Here is a 10,190-nt window from a genome sequence, read left to right as displayed (position 1 = left end):
CAAACTCACTCATTGTGAGATCATAAGCACGTAATAGTGACCAGCTCCATGGGCCTATCCGCTGGCTTAGAATGCCACCCTTGCTCTTTGAGTTATGAATGAATCAACAAATGAATGAATGTTGTAGATTCAAGAACAAACCAAAATGGTGGAATAGCCCACAACACGCCAAGCCCAGGAGCTGTAACCTACATATGTCGCTCACCGTACAGTTTTGATGTTCGCATGATGTTTGTGGGTTGGAGAGGTGTGCAACGGTTTCCGTGGTGTAGTGGTTATCACATTCGTCTAACACGCGAAAGGTCCATGGTTCGAAACCAGGTGGAAACAGGAGGCCAGCGTTCCTTATGGGTAGCTGGATTCCTTTGAATTCAGCACATTGAGTTGCTATAATGACTGAACCCTACAAAAAGTGGACCAAGCCTAAGGGTTTCATCCCATGATGGCTTCAGTATCAGTTCCTCTGGTTTAACAGCATCCAGTCAGCAGGAAGACCAAGTGGCTCAGTGCTGGAGGCTTAAACTCACATAAACCTGCACATACCAGTAAGCTGCTCTTTTGATTCTTCCTGGTAGTTTTCAAAGGTCAACCGGACTGGTTTTGCTCTTTTTAATACATTCTGTCTCTTATCCAACGGTCTTCATCAGTTTTATGTGCTTCTATGACTTCTAAACCTGAAGGGAGAGTGGCCTGTGGAAGTCGTTTTCGCCATATGTTAATGACCTTGAGTGTTACAGTCGTAGAGGGGGTATCCCTGGCTGTCAGAGTCAATAGCAGGTGTTGTGTGTAAGTTTTTGGGTTGTTGAAGGAGGGGGTGGGTTGTTTGAGACAAAATCAAAATAGGTGTCTTGGAATTGCACTGTTCATGGGTTCAATTGACTTTGAAAGCCACATTGCGGGCTCGTCCGGGATTTGAACCCGGGACCTCTCACACCCAAAGCGAGAATCATACCCCTAGACCAACGAGCCTACAGCTGCCTTCTTCTAAAGCTGCCTTCGGGGGCCAAAGGATGGTAGTGGGCAGTCAGAGCCTGGTTCTTGCACCTGGATTTAACCGGGCGGAAACAGGTGGCCATCATTCCTTATGGGCAGTTGTCTCCCAAGAATTGCTTTGAATCCAGCACACTGAGTTGCTGCAATGACTGAACCCTACAAAAAGTCTGAACCAGGGCCAAGAGTTTCATCACATAATGGTTTAAGCATCACTTCCTCTTATTTACCAGCAGGAAGACCCGGTGGCTCAGTGCTTGAGGCTTAAACTCATAAACCTGCACATAACAGTAAGCTGCTGTTTTGATTCTTCCTGGTAGTTTTCAAAGGTCAACCTGGACTGGTTTTGCTCTTTTAAATACGTTTCGTCTCTTATCCAACAGAAAAGAAAGTGTTTTGGAACTGCCACATAAGTAGCACTGGGCCTTTATGGGTTAAGATATATCTAGTGTAGAATGTTATGAAGCAGAGTCAGCTGAATCAATATGCATTTGTTTGAAATCAAATTTCCAAAAGAAAATTGTCCTACATTTAGGTCATGCATAATTGCAAACATAAAAATGTACAAAGTCATGCACTAGTGTTTCCTTTTTCTTTCCTTTGTTCCACCCCAGTGCATACAATAAAGAGTTTGGCACCAATACAGGAATATGCAAAGTATTTAAAAGGCTCAGAACAAAAAAGAAACTTTCCAGAACACATTATTCAAATACCTTTTTATTTATTTACCATACCTGCATGATCACATGTTTGAAAAGAACAGTCATACAAACACAACACACTGAACCCTTGTGTGACCTGTCGCTCCTCCCCGTCCTTCTGCTTCTGTGTGTTTGGTCTGTTCACTAGAACACGAACGTGCATTAAAAAGCAATCCTGACACTGCAAAAGCCAGATGGTCTCTTATTGTGTGTTTAGACTTGTAGGGCTTAAATAGTGATTGCTGTTTGTCTACCCAAAGTGCAGGATTAAACTATAAGATCAACGAGGGTGCCATTTTGGCAAAGCCCGCGGCTTTTATCTTTTTGCCACTCGTCCTTTTTCATCAGCACCTGCCAGTTCACACACTGTGCCAGTGACTGCAGAGCTGTTATGGCCCGCTAAACAGGCTGTGGAAAATATATTAACAGGCAACAGGGATGACAGTCATTACCATACCCAAGACTTTTTTATTCGTACTAAACTGATGTAACTTGATATTGTTGAGATAAGTGACCAAAACTGTGTTGTTAACCCATGTTCTGTGCAATAATACCTAATCTCCGCCGTCATATTACCTGTTATTTTACACAACATGCATCTCATTTTGGTTTGTTCCTCCAGCTGAACAATCACAGTTTTCAGGCTGATTTTCTCCTTCATGCCCCGAATGTGAGTTTATTTGGCACCAAGAAGACTACGGTGATAAAATCAAACCACAGCAGAGGAGAAATGGGCATTCCATTTGACAGCTCTTTTTTTTTTTTTTCCATTTGGCAGCTCATACTCGTAGTTATATCCCAATCGAGTATGAAATACATACATATTTCTTTCAGCTCATTTGTAAATAATTTCATATTTTAAAAATGACTAATGAACACTAGTAGTCTGATACAATCCGTAAGACACAGTCAGAGCTTTGGGAGCAGCATTTTGTCATTTATAAACCTCTGAAATTATTAAATGTATGTATGTAATGTTGCTTTTCAACTTTCCTGACACTAAAACAATACAGGCTCATCGTCTATATTTGGTCCTTTTGTGTCGCGCAGAAGTGGAATCATACTATTATAAATGCAGCAATTAAATAAGTCAAAGTTAAAGTCAGCTTTGTCAGGGTGTTTGTGCAGGTCTTGAAGGTCTGAAAAAGTATGGAATTTTGAAATGTTTTCCAGATCTTGAAAAGTTGGGAATTTTGTGTGAAAGTCTTAATATATTTGGAAAAAAGTTTCTTAGCTGAATTTTAGAGTATTTACAAAGGCACATAATCTTGTGAGATAAAAAATACATGAGGAAACTGAAAATAAACCTGATACGATTTCACTAACCAGTTGGTACTGGGATGACTCTAGTAAAACTTGTTTGTGTGATATCTATGCACTTTTGTGATTTTCATAAGTTTCGAAAATGGTTGTCAGTAAAACACAATTTACTGCGAATTACACATCAATTCATTCAAACATTTATTTACCCTGTGATGCCTGAATCATTAATTCATTGACAGAAAAATTCCAGTTCTTTGAAACTGGAACCTTTATTGGTCCTTCTGAACAACCAGTTTTGTTTTGTTTTTTTTAATCAAATAAAAATCTGTCAAATGACATCTACAAACAATATGTGCACTACAGTCTTCAACACATTTGTATCCAACTTATAAACAACTTAAGATGGAACAAAAATAGAACTAAAAACATAAAGTGAGATATTTTTAATGTTTGTGTTAAAGCGTAAAAGTTTAAAAGAATAAGGGATGGTTCCAATGTAGAAAAGTGAACATATCTTTTTGTCCTCGTCTCCATGTTGTTTGTGTTGATCCTGCCGTCATGTGCTTCACAATAAGTGTCTGTGAGAAACAACAACAGAAGAACCAATGTTTAACAGCAGCGAAATTAACCCTGTAAAGCCTGAACCATTAAATCATTGACAGAAAATTCCAGTTATTTGAAACTGGAGCCTTTATTGGTCCTTCTGAACAACCCAAAAATGTTTTTTCAAATATCAATTCCCATGTATGAGTTTCAATTTTGTGCCATATTTGATACATTGGGTCTCAGTGCTCAAATATTATTATTTTCAAACAAACAAAAATATAATATAACACAAACATGTGTAACAAATTGTTAATTCCTTTTCAAAGTTCTTCCTCCTTCCTCCTTAATGACGACCTTGTAGTGTCACTGGAAAGGCTCTGGTGAACGAATTCCTCAGCCCTGGTGAATTATCTATGTATCTAATCGTATACATCGGGTTTTTCCAGAAAAAAAAAAAAATCACACTGATCATGTAGAGGGCTTCAAAACTCATGTATCAAATATGATACGTTTGGTGGTATAGGGTCAAAATGAACTGTGTACTACACACAACAGGTACAATCTCAACCAAAAAAGTAGGCATGCAAGTATAAAAGTACCTAAAGGCAAGGTCTTGGGGGGAAAACATAGCAGTTTGGAAAAAGTCTGGAATTTTTGTTTGTTTTTTTATCTGTTTATTGTGAGTTTTACCACATGTACAGCACATACAGAAGACTGAAAATGCATAGCTCTAATGGTGCGTTCCAAAGTGCTGGGAGGTGGGAAGTTTCCGATAACCAATTAGGTAAAATGCAGTGGACCGCCTGTTGAAGCTGGAGGGAAATAGCCGGACCTCACCACCAACTACAACAATGGGCACAGGGTACAAGTTCACAATGAAGACAAAACTTCACAATAGATAATGAGCTCATTTGGCCTCTTCCATCTGGTTTGCATTTGTGAGAATAGGAGCTTCAATCTATATCTACGTATGCGTAGTTTATGTTCAACATGGATGAGGTGGGCTGTGGTTGACTTCAGGTGGGATGTATTTGACCTCCCAGACCTCTGGAACGAGCCATAAGGCCCACGGTGCAACAAGGACCATAGTAAAAAAAAAAAAGAGAAAAAAATTAGTGTATAACTGTAAACATAAAATATAACTGAACTACAAGGGCCTGAAAAGACCAATAAATAAATAAATAAAAAATAAAAGCAAAAAAATGCCTCTGATTATAAAAGAAAGCTTGGAAAACACCAAATGTTGCTTTTTAACCCTTTCATGCATGAATTACAAGAACCTTAATCAAGATTTTTTTTCCTGAGTGCTTTTATTTCTCTTTAGGCATGAAAAAAACCCAATGCAATTGATTTTTTTTTTTTTTTTTTTTTATGAACCTATTTTTCATGGATTTGAAAAAAACAAAAAAACATCCACTCTGCTGGACACCATGTGCTTAGTTTTAGAAACAAAGAAACATGTATTTACCGATCTACTGTGTGAAAACTATGGCATAAAAATATTTTTAATGGTGCTAATCTGATATTTTCTCAAATTTGATCATATTCTAATACTAGCTATTACTCACTTCATGGAGATAATTTGCAAAAAAACAACTTTTTGTTAAAATTTTTTTTTTTTAAAAACCCCTGTTCATTACAGTCTATTTTTATTTATTTTATTTTTATTTTACCTTTATTTAAAACCCCTTTAGTGTAATTGGCCCGCCGGCAGGCCGAAAAAATTATATTAATATTCATCTACAATAAAAATATAATAAATCAGGACAATGGATGTTTTTTTCAACTTTTGCTCAAAGTTTAGACCCTAATGTTAATAAAAGTACATCAGAAGTGTATTTTAGTGCAAACTTTAATGTTCAAACATGATTTTTAATCTTTGTGGGGTAAAATATACGCTATTAAAAAATCTCCAACACGAACAATTAATTTATGCATATTATCGTCAATCCAGCCAAAAAAAAACAGGCGAGGATAAAAAAATTCAAATTTCTCTTTTAGTTTGTTACAGTTTACTCAGGCATAGTAATAGATACAATATTTTAGACAATGGGAATAGATTCTGTGAGGTCTCTAAATGTCCATAGACACCAAGAACATCCATATGAACCTTATTATTGTGGAGTAATTCTTCATTTACTTTGGGTATGTCTTTTTAGGCGTTTTTCCCCTGAAAATATGGTCAGGGTTAAACAGGTTAACCAAGAAATCCCACTGAGATTAGGAATCTCTTTTGCAAGGGAGACCTGGCCAAGGTAGCAGCCATACAAAGTCCAAACAACATAAAACATATACATGAGACACAATTAACAATAAAACCGAATAACTATTCAACCTGAGTCTAATAACAATTTGCAATTTTTTACACTCAAACATGTTAGTGCAGATCAGGTTGATCTAGAACAGCAAATTTACAGTAACGGTATGAATTGCAGCGTATGTGATGATGCATTAGCGTCCACTGTGTTGGCTGATTTGGAACTAAAACAAAACCCATGAATATACAAGAGAACAGCTGCAGAATAACTGTTCACTGTTGTGACCGCTATGCATGAAAGGGTTAATAAAACATAGGAAATACATAACATTTAAATAGCAATCTCTTGACCCCAGTGACCTCAATGTAAACATGGCTCAGATCTGTCCCGAAAGTTAAAATGAGTTGTTAGGAACCCAGTGTGGGCTGTTCTTTTTTTGTTGTTGTTGTTGTTATTATGTGAGAATGGAGTTGAGGTAATGCAGTATTAATGTCATTGTGATGTTGAACATGTTGACAAGCAACAGATGCTGTGGCAGCTCGTAGGGAAAAGCTGCACCATCGGGCACTGTTATTTAACCACAACATCAGAGAATTGAGATTTACTTGGACATTTTGTGACTCATAAAGACGCCTGCAGCAAAAAACCCCAAAAACCTGACATTTGTTCGGCACAGTTTGTACAGCAGGTCAATTTAGCTGCATTAGTGGCTTGGAAATGTGAAAAAAATGAAAAAAAAAAAAAAAGAATGGGAAAACTGTTAGAATATTTTTATATTATTATCCCATGAAAAGCTATCCAGAAACATTCATTCATTTGCTGTAACTGCTTAACCCTGTATTGGGCAAGTGACTATTTTTGGTCATTTCCGCATGCATTACAAAACAGTGACAGCGGCAGTTAAAATGAGGACAGTGAGTCAACAATCTCAGGTCCAGTGTGTTCTGCAGGGTCTGTAAGGTCCACCTCTGCATGAACCTGCTTTGTTAGGTACCATGAAGTAATGGTACTAATCAGTGGTGTAGTGGTCCCTGGAGAAGTAGGTATATTGTAAATTTTTGCCTTTTTTGTATTTTATTTTTTTAGGTGCTCCAGAAAAATGTCCCGTTTTAGAAACAGTGACATGTCAAACTACTCTAGTTTACCCAAAAATCCATCAGTAGTATTTAGTGACTATTATAAAATTATCACAACTTGATCAGGAGCAGTTTGTAGTTTTTATTGGTCACACAAGCAGCTGCATGAATGTAAATGTATTCAACATGAGGCAAACAGGATAACGTTATTCTTTCATAATGTTAGCTTTTCATCATTTTAGCCTTTCATAACGTTAGCCTACTCAGACAGTTGAACTAAATGTGCAGTCATAGGGTCAGTAGTCTAAAACAGTGACCCATTCTGAAACCACCTTAAAACTTACCTCAGAATTCTGTATTCCATGAAAGTAGGTTCTCTCAATATGTGTCACCCACTTGAAAGACGTTTATTCTGCCTTTCTCATTCGCATTTCCAATAATTGCACATCTTTCAACGAGACGTGCAGTGACCTGTCAGTCAACTGAGGTGGCACTGGCACCTGAGGAAGTGTCCAATCAGAATCCAGAGGTGGCCAGCACTTTTTAGCAATATTTCCCTCGGAATGACCCACCCTACTCTGCCTCTGATTGGCTCATCAGTCCTCCTGCCTAAAGTTAACCAATCTAATCAGTGAAGGCAGCGTGTACTAGCCAATTAGAGGCAGAGTAGGGCGGGTCATGGCTTCACCATCTGAGGGGAAAAAAATGGGCAATTTGTCTCAGATACTACTGACCGGTGCACATCAGGGGGATTTAGAAGTGGGTATACGCAATGATGACTGAAAAATAAGTGGGTATACGTCGTATACCGGTGTGTACCCTGGAGTTCACCACTGGTACTAATGTTAGTAATGATGTTCAAAGGGATCATGTGGATGTTGACAGGTGTCTGGATCAGCACTGATGTTGGTCTAATGTTCTAAAAATGATGTTCTCTTGGCAAAGAAATGCATATTTTTATTTTGGAAGAATGATTCCCCTCCATCTATTAAGATTTTCCATGATCATTTGTCTTCTTTTTTATCTTTAGAAAAACTGAATTTGGATAAATATAATCATGGCCATCTCTTTAATGAATTTTGGTTGCCTTTACTCTGGTATGGAGAGAGTTTGAGTTTGTACGCCTTTAATACTGCCATACTACTGCTATTTACGTTACAGTATGCATCACTATGCTTATTCTTATGTTGCCCCCCTTATTATTATTATTATTTTTTTCTTTGATATTTAGACTTTTATGTTTTTGGCCTGTTATTTTTGAGTGAGTTTAGTTGGTTTATTCCTTTAGGGGTGGGGGGTGTTCATAATTTTTATGGACAGAATTTCTAGGCGCAGCCAGGGGCCGGAGGGGGTCTGGTTTCGGGACCACAGGATTTTGTCTCTGCTTTTTGCAGATGACGTTGTCCTGTTTGCCTCATCGAACCTGGACCTTCAGCGTGCCCTGGGGTGGTCTGCAGCCGAGTGTGAAGTGAGTGGGATGAGGATCAGCACCTCCAAATCCGAAGCCATGGTTCTCGACTGGAAAAAGGTGGTTTGCCCTCTCTGGGTCAGTGGAGAGTCTTTGCCCCAAGTGGAGGAGTTTAAGTATCTTGGGGTCTTGTTCACGAGTGAGGGAAGGATGGAGCGTGAGATTGACAGATGGATCGGTGCAGCGTCTGCAGTGATGCAGTCGCTGTATCGGTCGGTTTTGGTAAAGAAGGAGCTGAGCTGAGAGGCGAAGCTTTTGATTTACTGGTCAATCTACGTTCCTACCCTCACCTATGGTCATGAGCTTTGGGTCATGACCGAAAGGACAAGATCCCAGATACAAGTGGCCGAAATGAGTTTCCTCTGTCAGGTGGCTGGGCGCACCCTTAGGGATAGGGTGAGGAGCTCAGCCACCAGGGAGGAGCTCAGAGTAGAGCCGCTGCTCCTCCACATCGAGAGGGGCCAGCTGAGGTGGATCAGGCATCTGTTTCGGATGCCTCCTGGACGCCTCCCTGGGGAGGTGTTCCGGGCATGTCCCGTCGGGAGGAGACCTCGGGGAAGACCCAGGACACGTTGGAGAGACTATGTCTCTTGGCTGGCCTGGGAACGCCTCGGGGTCCCCCCAGAGGAGCTGGAGGAGGTGTCTGGGGAGAGGGAAGTCTGGGCATCCCTGCTTGGACTGTTGCCCCTGCGACCCGGCCCCGGATAATCGACAGATAATGGATGGATTGATTGGATGGATGGATGGGGGGTGAGAAGAGTGCACAAAGGAGAATTGCAAAATGAAAGACCCAGTATGACTATGTGTGTACTGTATCTGGATGATTTTCTTTTGTGAAATAAAAAGATACAAAAAAAAAAAAAAAAAAAAAAAAGTGATGTTTTAATGTTATGAAACACATGTTCCTTTAACATTACATGTGTTTTTCCTCATATTTTTTTATATATACTTCTTGGATTTATTTATTTTTGCCACTGAAGGGTAAGGAACCAAATATGGTAACTTCATTGATCTTGATTTTCTACAAAACATTAAAAAGTTAAAAAAAAAAAAAAAAATCATTAAAGTAATAAAGTATTGTTATGTCTTCCTATAACACACTCTGTTTGATATTGTGAATTTCAGAGTCTTTCTATGAGTGAGCTATAAAGGGTTAATCCTCTGGAGGGTTTGTGAGGGGGCTGGAGCCAATCCCAGCTGACATCAGGTGGAGTCGGGGTACACCCTGGACACGTCACTGGTTCATCACACTGAGGCTCACATATAAAGACAAACAATTAACCCACGAAGGTACGTATTTTTAGACGGTCAGGGGAAGCAGGATTTCACAGGAAAAACCCCACATAAATATGTAGAGAACAAACTCCACACAGAAAAGACCCAAAACCAAGGATACGAACCACTTCCCCACTACGTTACTACCATAAAAAAACAAAACAAAACTGTGATTGTCATTCCTGCCTTCCAGTAACTAATATCAAAACAAAACAACAGCATCTATTGGTAAATACGAATGCTAATGTACTCATATTTTTTTTCACGTCTGTTCGAAACTATTAGAGTTAACAACCTGCAACACAAGCAACCATCAATCTGACAGCCTGTCCATTAGACATGTCTCCATGCGTGTGATTGTGACTGGGTGTACAACACATCATCATGTTTCTGTCACTTTAGAGGACATGGAGAGGTGAAGCCCCGCCCCTTCTGCTGTGTCCCAGGGGGTTCCCTTTGCACTAAGACAGGAATGGTAGTCAAAGGTGAGATGCAACTTTGTCATCATGTGATCCATATATGATGTTTGACCATCGAGAAGAGGATTTTAAGAAAGTCAGGTTATCAGTTTGTTTATAAAGGCAGTTCAGATAGATAGATAGATAGATAGACT

General features: G+C 39.2%; 2 non-coding genes across 2 annotated transcripts; one reads left to right on the top strand and one right to left on the bottom strand.

Annotated features, from left to right (window-relative positions):
* The first annotated feature begins 257 nt into the window (after positions 1 to 257).
* Positions 258 to 330, top strand: trnav-aac (transfer RNA valine (anticodon AAC)). The gene has a single exon. It is a non-coding gene; the product is annotated as a tRNA-Val (tRNA).
* A 567-nt stretch (positions 331 to 897) lies between these two features.
* trnap-ugg (transfer RNA proline (anticodon UGG)) lies at positions 898 to 969 on the bottom strand. The gene has a single exon. It is a non-coding gene; the product is annotated as a tRNA-Pro (tRNA).
* Positions 970 to 10,190: the final 9,221 nt, after the last annotated feature.

The sequence above is a fragment of the Sphaeramia orbicularis genome, chromosome 22 (genome assembly GCF_902148855.1).
Source record: "Sphaeramia orbicularis chromosome 22, fSphaOr1.1, whole genome shotgun sequence".
Lineage (NCBI taxonomy): Eukaryota > Metazoa > Chordata > Actinopteri > Kurtiformes > Apogonidae > Sphaeramia > Sphaeramia orbicularis.
This window is presented reverse-complemented; position numbering and strand designations above follow the sequence as displayed.